Raw genomic sequence first — 17,706 nt, 5'->3', positions numbered from 1 at the left:
ATTGCATTGCGTGTCTTAGAACAGGCCATGTCTTGCAGAAATCATCATCATTACTGTCATTACCTGGATATTTGACATCCATTGACACTTCCTTTTGCATAATAACTCATTCTTTTTCAAGCACATGTTGTGTGTTGTATTCAAAATTGCTAAGGGAAGTCTTTCTCAAGGTAGGATGGAGACAGGTGAGCATGTGTGCGTGTGTGTGTGTGTGTGTGTGTGTGTGTGTGTGTGTGTGTGTGAGATAGAGAGAGAGAGACAGAGAGAGAATATGAATGATGCAGAACACCACCACCCCACCAAGCTTGTATCACCCTTCCTTCATCTTCTATATGTATGGCTTTTGGTTTAGTCCTGATTCCCCTCCACAAAAGAGAAATAATTTACTTTGAATTGACAGAGGAAAATGGTACAGCTGTGAGCTATTGGAAGTTGGTTCAAGTAAAAGTTCTGGAGAAACCTTGGGAAGTTTGTTGCTGACCACATTCTTGTACATGATGGCAAAATTTGTCTCTTATTCTAAAAAATCAGGAAGACTTTTATTTTTTTGGAAATGCTTCTTTTCACTGTATTTCAGGGTACTGTGCTTTCTTATCATATTTCTTTGTTGGACCCCAAGATTTTCTTGAAAAACCTAGCCCAACTGCCTGTTCTTCGCATTTCCATGTTCAATAGAGGCGCCTGCAGGGGTGTTACCTGCATAAATATTCACAACTATTCAACTTCTTATGAAATGCACTTTGAAATTTTCAATTATATATTCCAACTTGTTGCACTGAAATGAACTCTTAAGAGTTATACATGGTATATATAGTGAGAAGGATTTAAGAACTAGTAATAGCTGATGCTGGTTGAACATGCCTGATACCATTACACTAACTTTACACTTGATGTCTAATTTAACCATCAGAAATACCACACGAGCTGCATGGTATCTCCATTTTATAGGTAAAGGGTTAAGGGGGGATAAGTGAAGGGAGATGCCTGTGTTTGACTCTAGAATCTATATGCTTCGCTACTACACAAAGCTGCCTTGAAAATCAGAAGCTTAATAATTCTCTCTTTAATTGGTTATTTCAATTCTGAGGTTGTTCCCTTTAATCTTACCTTATTTTAGCTCAGTAAACCATCTTTGCTATTTTGAGGTCCCACATCTGTTGGATGAGGGCCAGTGGTGGATCTGAAGATTGGTGTGCAGGGGGATATATCCTGGGGCAATAGGAAATTTATAGTCATTTTCCAGGGGCTCAATAATCATACGTGGGTCCAGGAAGAACCATATTATACTTTTTATGTTTCCTTTTAAGGGACAAAAACCGCTTGGTGTAATGGGAATATCGTATCCTCGCCCCAACATCGACTAGTCTTTGGGGTCTGCTCTTGCCTTTGTGTTTGGGTCTATCTTCAGTGCCAGTGGTCATTGTGAACCAGATCTTTAACCAGTGTTAAATTGTTTTGTGGATGCCTACAGTATTTCTTACTGTTTAAGATTGCACTACAGGACTTTCATCAGAGTGCTATCAGTGTTTCCACTGGGGGCCCTTTTCTGTCAAAATTGATGGTTATTGCATTCTTTTTGAATATTATTAGCACTACTGCTGTTTGGGCTTAACAGTGCTGAAGCCGTTTTCTACATCAAAATTAGGATTTGCGACCAAGGGGAAATATTTCTCATAAATGTTTGCATAGTCTTCTAACATTTCCTACCCCAAATTAGAAAGTTATTAGAAAGTATTAGGCTCTTTAAACAAATCCATTTTGTTTCTGAAGTTGTTAAAACTCAGTAAGAGGGAACTGTAAATGACCAATTATTGTCAGGGTTTAATATTGAGTTAATGCTGTATCTTTTATAATGGGTTTTCTGTTCCCAGTGGCATATTTTGTTAAGACCAGTACTGTTAAAAGTGTTACAGAAGACAGTATCCAGGGCCACTAGTTTCACTGTCATGCCTGGAGCTAATGACTAAGATAAAGCTAGAAAGCTGGGAGAGACCATTTAAAACAGTCCGAGATTCCTTGACTCTACCCTGTTTAACATTTTTTTTTTTTTTTGATCAGCAACTTGGAGGCGGCCGTAGAAAGCATGTTCATCACATTTGCAGATAGCACAGACGTAGGTGGGATGACTAAAACCTGAATGACAGAATCAGGATTACAGCTGGGGTGATGTGCTGAAAACAACAAGGTGGGATTTGCTAAGGATAGGTGGGCAGACCCCGTATTTGAATTCAGAAAGTCACAAAAGAGAAATGGCTCAATGGCAGTGGTATGGAAAAAACAAATGGGATTTGGGGCTCACAGAAGCTCAGAATAGACCAACACTCTGCCTGGACTGTTGAAAAGAGCACAAGATCCCGGGGTGCCATTCTTTTGGAGAAATATTCAGAGAACACCTGTCAGGATGGTGAAGGGTCTAAAACCTTCTAGTAGGAGGAATTGAGGGTAGCAAAGCATGTTTTGCCTGGAGATGTGAAGACTTAGAACATGACAGCTCTTTTCAAATAATCAGCTTTCCTGAGCAGCAGCTGAGATTTTCTACTCTTTCTTCACAGGATAGTGCTAAGATAAATGGATAGACATTTCAAGAAGCAGAGTTTGGGCCTTTTTAAGGGAGAATTTTCTACAGAAAGTGGGGATGCTTGACAAAATTCTGAGTGCCTCATCTGTTCAGAGGCTGTCCGTCTGGGAGCATTTGGATGGAAGTCAGGCCAGGTGACCTCTAGCATCTGTTGTCCCTCTGAGGAGGTACAATGGCTATTTTACTTATCTTCTTGGCACCAGGGCATACATTGCAGGCATTACTGCAGACATGTAATAGTATTCTTAAATCCGTGCTTTCATGACCAGACCCTTAATTCTCATCATTTGCAAGCAGTTATAATTAATATTTTGAATTAATATAATTGATAGCATTATATAATGGATACTACAATTTTCATAATAATTAATATGATCAATATAATCACTCACTTCCCCCATGTGAAACATTGGGAAAAAGATCAGAAGACATTTAAGAGAATGTGCAGTGGGAATTAAAATCATCAATGTGCTGAATGCTATTGAAGCTGGAACAGCTGAATTGCTATGTATAAACTGCATTTTCTGTTATTCTTCTTTTCTTTATTTAAGTAGCTTCATTTCCAGTACCAAAATTAAGCAGATGTTTACCACATGTTTAGTCCTGAATTTATTTTTGCCTTTAAAACTTCTATGGGATGTAAGTAAATTTAGAATCTCTTAAGTTAGAGACCTCAAATGTCCCAACTGAAACCTGTTTCTATGTTAGATTTAGAATAATTCTTTGAAAAATAGTTTGCCAGCTATGTCTGTGTTTTGTTCTGAATTTTGGCCTCTGCCATTGTTCCGGTGTTGTATTGAAAGTGTTTCTCTTTTTATTTTTTGGGATAAATTATAATATTTTTTGTCTTTTTCTATTGAAAACACACATTGAACACTTAAGGTAGTTCTTTTAAAGTTTGGAACATAAGATCAATTTTCCAAGTTCCTATAAATCTGGAAAATATGAAATTTATTTACTTATGTATTTAATTTTAATTTTTATTGAATCAAAATTGATTATATGAATTATTGGGGTTCAACATTGAGATATGTTGATCAAATCAATATTAATAGCATATATATTGTTACAAATCATAATTATTCTTTATGCCCCTTTGTCCAATCTCTCCCCACCCCCGTTCCTGCCCCCTCTAATTACCCTAGATTTCTTCTCTCCTTCTGAAAGAATAATGGTTACTCTGTTGATTTGTTGCCTAGATGATCTGTCCAATGCAGAGAGGTGTGATCAGGTCCCCCAATATTATCATAGAGCAGATGCTTCTTCTGTCACTCTGAAATAGGCTTTGTGGAGAAAGATGTCCTCTTCTTTTCTTTGGTCTCTACTGGTGACTCTGCTTGTGTCAATGCACTCCAGTGACTGGCAGATCATCTGTGAGGTTATTATAACATCTAGCCGCTTTCGTGGCAGCCATGGTTATAGTGGTGGCTGTGGTGGGCCACTCACATGGAGGTGATATTTTTGGCATGCTCCTTTGTGCTGGCAGTGTGCCTGGTTGTGGGGAGTTTCTGATCCCTGAATCCAAGCCTCAGGACCCTGGGTGGGCCCTGAGGCACTGGTGCAGTGTGCCTGGTTATGGAAGGGGGGTCCACCCCCAGCTCTATGCCTGGGTCCCCAAGCAGAGGCCCAAGGTGCTGGCCTGGTGTGCCTGGTTTTGGGCAGGGTGTCTACAGGTACCTGGATGGGCTCCAAAGCAGTGGCTCATTGTGCCTGGTTGTGGGGGTGTCTGGTCCACTTATCCATGCCTCAGTTCCCCGGGTGGGCCCCGAGGTGCTGGTGCATTTTGCCTTGTTGTTGGAGGGGGTTCCAGTCCCTGGCACCAGAACTTGGGTCCCCAGGCAGGCCCTGATGTGCTGCTGCAGTGCCTGTTTGTGGGGGTGGGGGGGCCTGGTCCCTGGCTCCACATCTTGGGTCACCAGGAGGGCTGAGGCACTGGCGCGGTGTGCCTTGTTGTAGGAATATGGTCTGGTTCCCTTCTCCATGCCTCGGGTCCCCAGGCAGACCCTGAGGCATTGACATGGTGTGCCTGGTTGTGGGAGGGGGGAGGTCCTGTCCCTGGCTCCATGCCCCAGGCCCCCAGGCTGGGCCCCAAGGTGCTGGAGTGGTGTGCCTGGTTGTGGGAGGGGTGTCCAGTCACCTTTTCCATGTCTCGGGTCACCAAGTGGGCCCCAAGGTGTTGGCGTGGTGTACCTGGTTGTGGGAGGGGGGGTCCAGACTCTGGCTCCATTTCTTGGGTTACCAAGCAGACCCCAAGGTGCTGGTGTGGTGTGCCTGGTTGTGGGAGGGTGGTCTGGTCGCCTTCTCTATGACTCAGGTCCCTGGGTGGGCCCTCAGGCTCTGGTGCGATATGCCTGGTTGTGGGAGGGGGGTCTGGTCCATGCTGGTGCAGTATGCCTGGTTGTGAGAGGAGGTCCAGTCCCCTTCTCCATGCTCCAGACCCCTGGGCAGGGCCCTGAGATGCTGGCTGTGTGCCTGGTTGTGGGCAGGGGTCCTCAGCTCCAAGCCTTGTGTCCCCTGGCAGGCCCTAAGGTGCTGGTGGTGTGCCTGGGCTGGAAATAATTTTTTGTCCTTTGCTAACTTCTGAAACAAGGGAGCTTCCTGTGGGAACCCGTACTTGAGCTGTGTGGTTGAGCTAAATTGCTGCTTTGCTGCTGTTTCCCTAGAGAAGGCTTTTTGTGCAACTCAGGGTTTAATGGTTGACCTTATAGGTACTTCCGCCTCTCCAGAGACTGGGTGTACCTGGGTTGTGTAGAAACTCTGATCTGGGCCTGAGTTTTTTCATCATACTGCACACCATGCAATTCTGCATTCCCCACCAGTCTCCTCTGAGTGGTCCTACACTGATTGGGGGGTGGATTGTCTGTCCTTGCTGTGTCCCATTGTTCTCCTGGTGGGCCCATCTCCCCCACTGCCCATGTCCCAAACACTTCCCATGGGATGGGCCCTTTGCCAGTCCCTTGTGATGACTCACTGGCCTCTGAATAGCTCCCCTTTTTCAGCTGTTCTGGTTCCTCGCTCCTGCCTGGATCCACGAGAACCCTATTAGTGGTCTTGCTGTCCTGGGGGCCACCAAGGTCCTCTTTTCTCCCTGCTGCCTCCAAGTAATTCCATCTGAAGGGCGCACAGCTATGGCTTCTGCTGGCTCCTGCTCCATGTGCTCATCAGCTCCAGCCTTAAAGGGGCCTCAGCCTGAAACCCTCAGAGCAGTTTTTTCTCTTTCTCATCAAGGTTTACCCCACCATCATGAACTCTGTAGGTCTCTCCTCTTCCCTTGAGCTCCAGCAGCCCCAGTTTGACTGATGTTACATTTTTATAATTGTAAATTGGTTGATTTATGGGAGAGCGTGATGCTGCAGACAGTCTATTCTGCAATCTTGACTGGAACCCCTTGGAAAATATGAATTTTAAATTTGCTTATGTCTTTCAATTAGCTTCTACCTACAGTGCCTTTCCTTTGGAGATCAACATAACTTAGCAGTATGGGCAAGACACGGTTAATATTCAGCAGTGCTTAGCAAGGGTACAATAAGGGTCAGATCCACAGTTCCTGAGTACAAAAGGTCAAATCAAATTTAGTGTGGCATCAAGTAGGTGTACAGTTTCATGCAGTCATCATAACTTATTCCAGAGATCTGGTTGTTACTTACATTACTTTTTATTCTCTTACGTGTTAGGTGGCTGCCTCTTTGATGAGCCATATAGCACATGTGGATATAGTCAAGCTGAAGATGATGACTTCAATTGGGAGCAGGTGAACACCTTGACCAAACCAACTTCTGACCCATGGATGCCATCAGGTTTGCTTTTAATTTTAACTTTTCTTTTTAAAATAAGAGGTGCCCAAGAGTCGGAATCGTAGTACATGTTTAATGTGTATTCATTGATTGAATGAGGGTGTTGTCTTTGGGTATGGCAGTCAATCAGAGTCTGTCAAAAGTACATGTTTAATGTGTATTCATTGATTGAATGAGGGTGTTGTCTTTGGGTATGGCAGTCAGTCAAAGACAGTCAAATGCTAGTGATGACAGTACAGTCAAGAGGACGGAGTGATGATAGGACAGTCAAATGCTAGTGATGATAGGACAGTCAAATGCTAGTGATGATAGTACAGTCAAGAGGACCAAGACCTTTAATTTCTCTCCCTCGAAAGTCTAGTTAAAGTTTACTTCCTTTATCTTGGGGTATACTTTAGCTAGATTAATGGGCATTACCTGATCAGTCCTTTCCCAAGCAGCAGATATGGTAAGTAGATGGATTCTCTTCTGGCAAATGTGTCTAATGGATTCAACTCTAGCTGGGGAATCCAAATAACAAAGTCTCCATCTGTCACAAGTAGGAGAACTTCAAGTCGACTTAACCCTTCTCAGCTTCAGGGACTCACTGGGCACCGGGGAGATGTGGGAGGATGTGCAGTGATCTTGAAAGCATTCTGAAGATGAAGTGACAGTGTGTAAATGTGGATATTTTTTCTGAGTGAAAGACATTTGTTCCACTGAACACCAGCAAGAATTCTACTTACTGGAAAGAAGAGTAGGAAGGTGGTGGTGTCTAGTGACCTGCAATCAGATTGGAGATTAGTCATTTTAGCGGACCCCCTTTTCAGACTGTAACATTGGACATTCCTTTAAAATTTTATATTTGCAGATTCGTTATGCAAATAGGGTGATGAGTGTGCCCCATTCAGGATTCAAAACATGTTATTCTGATTTGGATTTCACATAAAATAGCATTTTTGTACTTTTTAGTGAATATAAAGTTTTTCATTAATGCACCTAAATGTAGCAATAATTGCATTTAGTAAGTAACCTTATAAAGGAGCTTTTAAATACGAAATAGTTTAATGTTGTTCTTACTAAGCTTCAGCAATTATGATGCCCTCTCCTTTCCATGTTTAATTCCTTATAACTTCAAAGAAGAGAGCATTGAGCTCTTTAGCACGGTGGCTTTACCAGACTTCAGAACCTTTCAAGCTCTTAGTTATTTCTCCACGTTCTCCTTTTCTGTATGTCTCGTTCTCTTGTACACGTCTGTGCTTTAGAATATGACTGTGTTTGAATTAGTGATACACCTAAGCTGGTTTCCTAAAGCCAGTTCCTGCTCCCATTCTTGGCAGTGATTGGGAGAGGGGAAGAGGAGGACACAGCTGTGTTCCTGTGCAGCTGGCCTTTCCCAAATGTCTGTCCCACCCTGAAGGCCTTCTGGGCTTCTCCCGTCCTCTTGCCAGTGTCCAGAGAGGCTGGGATGGCTGAGGCCGTGGGAGTGGGGAGGGCGCTGAGATTTAGTGTTGGTAGATTTCTCCATGTGTGCACTCACTCTTGCTTTGTTTATTGTTGTCTCATATGAAGAAAAACTTGTAATTTTCCCATTAGATAGTTGATTTTATTATTGTGGTCCTTTAGACTAAAGCCTGACTTGGAAAAATTAACTTCAAAAGAAGAAGCCCACATATTGCAGAATCTTCTTCAGCCTCCGCCAATTCCTTTTGTCAGAAGATAACCTACGTCCCTTGATAAAGGAGCCTGGAGGAATCTCTTCTTGTTGCCGTTTTGTCCTTTTCTTCTTTCTGATGTCACTCACTGTCGTATCAGACTAAGTGGTCCTCTTTTTAAATATAGAAAGGATGGGTTTCTAGCAGAGGCGTATTGTTAGGCTAATTGTCGGAATCCTCCCGATGTAGCCAATTGCATTGTTAGGCTAGAGCTAGGACTCACTGATCCTTCAGACCCATCGTACAGACTGGGTCACAGACCCCTCACATGCCAGGCTGGCTCACCAGACCCTTTATATGCCTGGCTGGGTCACCATACCCCTCACATGCAGGTCCATGAGCTGGGTAATTGGGAAAGATCCTGGGAGCCGTCGGCAGACAACACAAGTTCAGTCCTCAGCTTCCTCAGCAGCAGCAGCAGCAGCAGCTTATAGCAGCCTCCCTGTGGCCCCCCTGGGGCATCCCAGGGGTGGGGGTGTGGGGTGGGGGTGAGGGGACGACTGTGGATCAGAGCCATTTGTCCTTTATACTCAAATACGATAACCCAGGACACCTGGGTGCGAGTCAGACAACCCAGGAATACCTAAATACCTAGGTGCCCATGCGCATTTACAGACAATAAAGCAAGGAACACGTGGGCACAGGTACATATTTACATCAAATGCTCGGCAAGATTCTGAACATCTAAGGGGCCCTGACCATTTTCCTTCACTTTACCTACAAGAGGCCACTAAAAAAAGGGCAATAAAGATCAAAGGCCAGGTTCACCCTAGAACACTCAGGTAATTGAAGGAACAAAGGCAAAGTGACTTTGCAAATATATATAACCTTTGAAGGCTCTTCTACCCTGAGAAGAATGAAGTGGGCACTTAAATTTTTTGTTTTAGTTTACTTTTGTTCACTAATAGGATAGTTGGTGATTACTATTAGGCCTTCATAGCTTATGATCTCTGAATGTTGCATCTTCTTACACTTTTGTCAGGTCCATCTGATTTGTGATAGTTGCAAAAGTGTGCCCCTGACTCCACCCCCAAGTAGGGCTCCACTCAGTGCTGCGGACACATGGGTGGTCTAGACATTAGTGTGTAAGTGAGGCAGGGAAAGACTACCCTCTATGTTTATATGCAGGGGTGCAGGTGAGTTTTCTGAAAATTGATAGGTGTTCCATCAGATTAAATTAAAAATTTTTTTATCGTTATATAGAACTGCTAATACTGGTGTTTCTTTTTCTTCTATTCATTAAAAAACTTTAGTCATTAAAAAAATTTTGAGCGCTAGTGTATGCCAAATATGATGCTTATTACTGTGAGAGATGAAAAATTATAAAAAGTTATTTTTTCTCTCTAGGATATTATCTACTTGGGAAAAAAAATTACAAAAATACAACTAGTGAACTATCTAAAGCGGTGTATAATTAAGTGTGGTGTAGACTGGAAATGTTCTAAGCAGGTTTCTTAGTGTAAACTCAATCTGTTATCAAAGGATTTGGACTTGTGCCCAGATGACCCCTCCCCCTAAAATGAGAAGTTAAATTCTCAATGCTATATTGTTAGGAGGAAAGAAATATCATCTTATAAACTTTCATCCTAAAGTATGAATTTTAAAACTGAGTGTCTAGTATGTGTACATTGCCGTAAGTTTTAAATACTCTTTAGTTTCAAGGTTTTTCTCCTCTTCTTTCTTCTTTCTCCTCCTCCCCCTTGTCCTTCTTCTTTTCCATAACGAGTCCAATGTAATTTATTTCTTTCGAAAACAGATTCCAAAGCTGGTCCTTTCATGCTAAAACAGAAACTAGTTTTATAAATTTCTCAGGGTGTGTGGGTGACAAAATCAGATATAACCATATATATATATATATATATTATATATATATATATTTTTTTTTAAAGATGACCGGTAAGGGGATCTTAACCCTTGACTTGGTGTTGTCAGCACCATGCTCACCCAGTGAGCCAACCGGCCATCCCTATATGGGATCCGAACCCGCCGCCTTGGTGTTATCAGCACCGCACTCTCCCGAGTGAGCCACGGGCCAGCCCTACAACCATATATTTTTGAGGGTTAATTTTTTAAAACCTTTATTTAAAATATTACTGTATTTCTTCTCTTGTGCGTGTGTATTTGTTATCATGTGTAGGCTGGTTCTGCAACACCTTAGACCAAGAGTTGGCAAGCTTTGTCCTGCTTGCTAAATCCAGCCTGCTGCCAGTTTTTGTGTGGCTTGCAAGCTAAGAATTTCAAATGTTTGGAAAAAAAACAAAAAGAATAGTAATATTTTATGACATGTGAAATTCAAATTTAAAAGGTTCATAAATAGAGGTTTATTGGCACACAGCCATGCCCATTTGTTTAAACATTGTGGCTGGTTTCAAGCTATAATGGCAGAGTCAAGTAATTGTCGCAGAGACTGTTTGCTCCAGAAAGCCTAAGATATTTTGTTTCTGGCCCTTTACAGAAAAATTTTGCTGACCCCTGTCTTAGACCAATTTAGTGTCAGTATTTAATTGTTGTTTTGGGTGCCTGGTTTATATTGTTATTGTTTTTTGTATTCAAATACTATACAAATATTATTCCACATTTTCTTTCATTTTCAGATTGTGTGTTTTCCAAAAAACATGATTAGGGATTTTCTCTATTTTTCCCTTAAATTTGCTTATCGAAAAAGCATTATGATTTTCTTTATTGTTTAGTACCAAAGTCTTTGTCACACTGATACTGGAGGAGAGGGTCTGGGCAGGCTGAATGGCCAGTCTCAACCCACCCTGTCCTCTTACCAGGTTCTTTTTTTTTTTGTCCTTTTTGAGACCGGCCGCACCGCGCTCAGCCAGTGAGCACAGTGAGCGCACCAGTCATCCCTATATAGGATCCGAACCCGCAGCGGGAGCGCTGCTGCACTCCCAGTGCCGCACTCTCCCGAGTGCGCCACGGGCTCAGCCCTACTCTTACCAGGTTCTTGACTCCGCTACAGGAAAGAATTCAAGAGCAGAGTCATAGTGGAAAGTGAAAGCATGTTTAATGTAACGGATAAGGATGTACTTCACAAGGAAAGTGCAGCCTAGTTCCAGAGACTGAGCAGGGCCTGCACCAAGTTTAACACAAAAGTAAGAAATACACATTCACAGACAAAGTGCAGACTGGCTCTAGCAGCCTGCTAAAGGCAAGTTTGATACAAAAGAGAAAGAAATATACAACTCAGGCAAAGTCCAGGCTGGCTCTAGGAGAGTGAGCAGCATTCCCATCTCCTACTGGGATTCCACTTTTATAGTTTCACTGTCTAACACATATTCATGATATATAATGAATATTCAACTAAGGGAGTGGTTCCCTGTTATGTAACGTAGTCTTGCACATGCTCATTTGGTCTCCTTTTAGAGCATGTTCATTGGTCAAAGTCTATCACATGCACTCAACATATTCCAGAATATTCCATGCTCTTTAGCACCTGCAGTGGAAGGTCATTCAAAAGATAAATTCCACTTTACTGAGCAAGCTTGGCTAATAGGGTTATATAACCCCTTTCTACTGAGCATGCCCAGTCCCTTGTAGTCTCAATTTCCCTGTGTTGGTGCTAAAAATAGGTCCAATAAGCAACAATAACTCCTTCTAGGGGGTACCTAGAGGAGGGACCTGTGACATAGAGGAGTGGCTTAAAACCCAGAAGTGTGTCCTGGAAACTCAAACCCAAGGAAACTGAGGACCTCCTGTCTCAACATGACTGTAATTCAAATAAGGAAATAACCCATGAAGATGAATTTAAAAGTTATGATGGTGAGAGACTAAAAGTTTTACTGTAATTTTTAGTTATTTTTATTTTTCTATGTCTTTTTTTTTTTCCTTTTTTGTCTTTTTTCGTGTCTGGCAATGGACCGCAACCCTCAGTGTCGCGCCCCATACCGGACCGGGACCGGCAACGGGATCGCAACCCTCGGTGCTGCGCCCGCCCCTCACTCAGCCAGTGAGCGGGAACCGGTCTGTATGTGGGATCCGAACCCTCGGCGGGAGCGCCACTGTGCTCCCAAGCGGCGCACTGTAGCAGTGCGCCACCGGGCCGGCCTCTATGTCTTTTTTTAATTCATTGTTCCAGTGTGTAGCATTTGTTTCTCTGTATCTTCACGTGATGTTATTTTTAACCATATTTTAAAAAATTTAAATATAGTCTGGAGCTTTATATAAGCTAACTTGATAACTACTCTGAGGCTATGACATTAGCTCTGGAAATTCATGCTTAGAGTAAATAAATACCAAATCCCATTTAAATTTTTGTATTTAAAGTCACATTTATGTTATAGTAGATTAAGCTTCTGCAGCTAGCTCTGAACCATAGTGGTTTTCTTGATGGCAAAACTGTACCAAACCTGGTTTCTCTTTTATTGGTAAATGTGTGGTTCTTTTCATATCAGTTGATCTTCTCCATTAGCAATGAGAAATTTCTTAAACTTTATCACGAGAATTACTACTTTGAGCACAAGAGTCTTGATTAGGAACCTGCTACATTTTGTTAGCACTATTGTGTTCAATCACTTTATACACTGTAGCACATTGTGTAATTATTCACATAGATTAAGAAGTACTGATTAAGAAGTGTTTTATTATGTAAAATCACCTACCTGGTTTGATAATGGTTGATGTCTTTATATTTCATTACTGTGTAATATTTGTACCTTAGTGCTCCAGTTCTATAAAATTGATATTTAATAAGCTCTATATTGTAAGCATAAAAATATGACTCTGTTATATAAAAAAAAAGAAAAAAATTAAACAATAAACCCATTCATAGTATTAAAAATGTAAAGGTAGCTTATAACTGTAGCTATCTGATACTCATAGAATTGACATTTATTTATACCCATATTGTCCCCTTAGGTTATCTATACCTCTGAGAAGGCTGTAATTAAGTGAATTTGGATCTTAGTGTTTGAGCAAACCTAATTCTCTTAGTACTTTTCCAGGTAGTATAGCATGCAACTACAGAAAGCTCATTTCACTTTCCGTGTCTTAGTTTTACTTACGTACTGGGAACTGGGAGTGGAGACGTTGCTAGTCTTCATGGAGATGCTGTGACTGAGGACTGAATCATGTCTGTAGGTGTCTGGATGGATGAAAGGCAGAGAGATGGAGTAGTGTGCACGCTGTCAGTGTGATGACCAGAACAGAGAAGGATGACCATGTATGTTTGTTTAGGGTCCCTTTCACATTTGGGAGAGATGTTGGATTGACAGACAAAATAATTGAAGTTTTCTCTTTGAGTGTATTTTTAAGTCTTATTTTCCTTGCACTAGGGAAGTCCTCCCTATTTATTCCAGCTTCAGAGCTTGCACAGGGTTAGTGAGTAATGAAGAGAAGAAGACTATGGGCTTGAAAAGACTTTTCCCCCTTAAATTTCAGTGTGTGTTCAGTTAGAAATATTTTTGGCACAGAATATTCAGACAGTTGTCTAATTATCTCATTCAGTCGGCAAACATTCAACAAATATTTATTAAACACCTGCTATGTGCGAGGCATTGTCGTAGATGCTCAGGACCCCTCACTGAGGGAAACAGACAGTGACCTGTCCCCAGTGCCTTATGCTCTCAGCCTGATGAGATTGTTCTCAATGGACAAAAGATTATATGCAATAACCCATGTTTTCCCTCATTTATTAATGTCTTTCTGGTGGTGAATATTTAAAAGGTAATCAAAATTTAGTTCATCAAACTCAGAACACTAAAGCATCAAATTTGGCTTTCCTGTATGCTTTGTCCCTTAAAACTGTAAAACCAAAACAAAAGCAAAAAGTCTAAATCTCAGGCAAGTGACAGCACAGTGTTTTCTGATCAGTCTGCTCTGTTAAAGTAATCTTGTAACATAAATGACACTTAGCAGATGACAAAATGTGCTTCTCTGCTCTATATCATTTGATTCTCATGATGGCCCTGGGAGATGGGGTGGCATTGTTTCCATTTTACACCGTACGGGACTGGAGTTCAGAGAAGTAAAGCTTTACCCAGGCTTATCGGAGAGAAAAACAGCCTCCACTTTTGTTCTTTGGGTGTCCTTGAGTGAGCTTCCCATGTGAGCACATGCGTCTGGTGAAGACGAAGTCTTTTATCCCAGGTGGTGTCTGTTTGGCTCTTCTGGAAATGAGCACGGAAGCCATCCTCTGTGGGGCTGCGTGCCCTGTCCGGGCCTGCTGCTGGCTCTACCACTGTGTAGCTATGGTCCTTGGGAAAGTTCATGGGCTCTCAGTTTTCTAGTCTTCTCATCTATAAAATATTAGTAATATGTGTTTGTGGAATGTTTACCATGGGCCTGGCTATAGGTGCAGGAGCTACAGCAGTGGAGTCTGGCCTCTTGACGATGACATCCCATGGGAGAGGAAGGCAGCCATCTAATGAGCAGAGAGAATAGGCTGAACGGTGGGCCGGGCAAGGAGCCGCAAAGAGAAATAAACTTAATCAGGACAAGGGCTTCGAGAGTGAGGGGAGTGGTCCCCACAGAGAAGAGTAGGAGCAGAGCCCTAAGGCAGGGGGGAGCTTTGCTGGTGGTGGGGGGTTCAGATTCTAGAGGACTCTGAAAGCTGTGCGAAGACTTTGAGAACCTACCTTGTAGGCTTGGTGACCAGGTGAGACCACGTCAGGAGCTTAGCCTTGTTCCTGGCCCAGCACAGTGTGCAAGAAATGGATGCCTTTTGTCATTGTCATTATCGTTAAATAATTTTCAGGGCCCGTTTGGTATGAATTCATCTCTTATCTTAATTTTGACTACCCGTGAAGTGGGAAGTTCCTGCCAAATTTTCATTTTCTCTTCTAAATGACACCAAATAAAAAACAGAAGATCTAGCTCTTCATATAATTTTTTAATATATAATTTTTTAATGGATTAGAAGAAAGAAGTCCATTAAAATACTAACAATGTTTTTATCAGAGTGGTATAACTCAAGATGATTGCCCCATTGTTTTTACTTGACACACTTTCTTTATGAGCAAGTCTAACTTTATAATAAAAATTAAACAGTTAGAATGATTTGGTAAGGGACATTGAATTTAGCATTATGTTAGTTGATTCTGAACCTGAGAAATTAAAACCTTTTGTTGTCCTTGAATATTTAATTCAAGTGTTTCGTACTGAGGTTCCTGCCTGACATCCAGATATAATAAAACCGCTAATAAACATTCTCCCTCTCTAGATCTTACTCAGATCACCTTGGTGAGGCTTACAGTGAGTTTCTAGTTAGCTTTTACACAGTAAGTGATGAGACAGTGAAAGAAATTGGACTGCAGTTGTATTCTGTCAGCATTTTGTAAGTTACAGACTTTAGAAAAATAACTTCAGATGCTAATGGTTTGTTTGGACCATTTTGGATGAGTGATCTGTGGGCAGCTCTTGGTTAAAGAGCACGAGGCTCTGTGTGGCCTCATTTCCACGTGGGTATGACAAGCGCGCTCCACTTGGTGGCCCTTCCAGGTCATGTGGGGAATGCACGTGTCAGGGCTCCTGCTAGGTAGATGCTTCGTGATAGAGCCCAAGGTGATGGATTGCATTTCACATTAATTAGGAAAGAAGGAAAGGTTTGTTTAGTTCTTGAATTATGCATCTGATTTGATTTTCTTCTCAATTAAAAAAATTGTGGTAAAATATACATAGCACAAAATTTACTATTAACCATTTTAAGTGCACTGTTCAGTGGCATTAAGTACATTCACACTGTTGTGCAACCATCACGCCATCCATCTCCAGAACTTTTACATCTTCCTAGACTGAAACTCTATCCCCATTTCACTAACCTCCCATGCCCCCTCCCCCCAGCCCCTGGCAGCCACCATTCTACTTTCTGTCTACGAATTTGACTACTCTAGGTACCTCATATAAGTGGAATCATACAGTGTTGTCCTTTTGTGTCTGGTTTATTTAACCCAGCAAAACATCTTTCAGTAATTTCATTTTTATATGCAAAAACTTTAAGAGAGTAAGGCCATCATTCTTTAAAAAGTTTTCAAGGGGGCCAATGTAAGCCATTGTATTATGTATGACCATTTATTTCAGTACTTTATATTTTGCATTCAGCAAATGTTTTCCTTTAAGCTTGCTCTAAATCCCCATCTTGGCTGATTGGAAACTTACAACAAGGGACAATAGTGGCTAGCTGCTTTTTAAATATTTGCTAAAAAGTAAACAAATTAACTTGTGTATATCAATATGCATTTTTTAATAGTTTTATTTCTTTTTAAATTTCCTGTAAAACTGTAGAAGATGACATCATAAGAGCTATGTGAAACCAAGTAATGGAATAAACAGAAGGGCCAGTCACGACAGAGGTTGTAAATCTTCAAGTAAGCATCTGAGTAGAGGAGGGGGTGAGAGGTGGGCGAGGTGAGGCTCAGAGGATTGGAGACGGGACAGTCATTATCCACAGCCTCAAACACCGTGCTGAGGATGTGGTCAGCGCTCACGTCCTGTGTGCTCAATGCCCTGGGCTCCACAGTGCAAGGCACTTGTGCTGGGCAGGGCCAATTACTAGAATGGAGGAATCTACCTGGGCAGTGAGAGTTAAAGGAAGGATAGTGTGTTTTGATGGGAAATTCAGGGACAGTTCTTCAGTCTTCTAAGTGCAGATACCCAATCTGAGTGCAGAGGGGGTGGAGGGTGGAGATGGGGCTGATTTGAAAGCAATTTCTCTAAAGACCAGAAAGCCTGAGTTCTGAGGAAGACATGCCCCTGGGTCCAGGGCAGTTAGACAGTAGCCTCTCTTTTATAGGAGTGGGATCTCTGGGGTCAGATGGGTTTGGGGTAGGTCATTGCTCTGTTAGCCGGCACAGTCCACTGGCAGGTGAATGGTGGCGTTAGAGGAGCCCTCACCTAGACACCCAGGATGGGGAAGACTTTGGAAATTCTTTGTGGCCTCAGGGCTCTGGCTCACCCCATTCTTGTTCTGACTGTGTCAGACCAGATCATCGCAGGGTCCACCTTAGCACCTTCCAGACTCTCCATGGTCCAAGAAATCAAAGTGCCGAATACATTTAAATAAGAAATTTTGGGGACCAGATTATTCTTTTCACCTTGAGGCTGAAAAGAAATGGAGCTCCTTCCTGCTTTTGAGCACCTGCTGTGTGCGAGGCACTGTTTCAGCACTGGCGATGTAGAGGTAAACTGGCCCGCCATCTTCCAGATCTGCGGAAGTGTTGTGGCAAGTGAGTGCTCTGGTGGCAGCTCTATTTGGTCACTCTCAGCCTGGTGAGGCCCCTGCCCAGATGGAGGCTGGGGGAGGGGTGGCGGTGAGGGCAAGGGGGGGTGTTTCCAGGAGGTGATGGCACTTGGAGGGGGCACAAGAACATGAGGAGTGAAGCTCCAGCAGCTGGAACAGCAGACGGAGGAACATCCTGTTCAAAGGCTGTGAGGGGAGGGAAGGGAGCTCAGGTGTGCATAAAGCTGCCCAGGAAACTGCAGATCATTCAGGGAATTACCAACCACACAGAATGGGCAGACGAAGAGGTCAAGATAGGAATGTGAAGCAAGGGGGTGATGTGACGGTTGATTTCTAGCAAAGGGAGGAGAGAAGAAAATATTTAATTGAGGGCCGGCCCGGTGGCGCACTGGATAGTGCGCCGCTTGGGAAGCGCGGCGGCGCTCCCGTCCGAGGGTTCGGATCCCACATACAGACCGG

This window comes from Galeopterus variegatus, unplaced genomic scaffold (assembly GCF_000696425.1).
Source record: "Galeopterus variegatus unplaced genomic scaffold, G_variegatus-3.0.2 Scaffold86, whole genome shotgun sequence".
Classification (NCBI taxonomy): domain Eukaryota; kingdom Metazoa; phylum Chordata; class Mammalia; order Dermoptera; family Cynocephalidae; genus Galeopterus; species Galeopterus variegatus.
Note: the sequence above shows the minus strand (reverse complement) of the source record.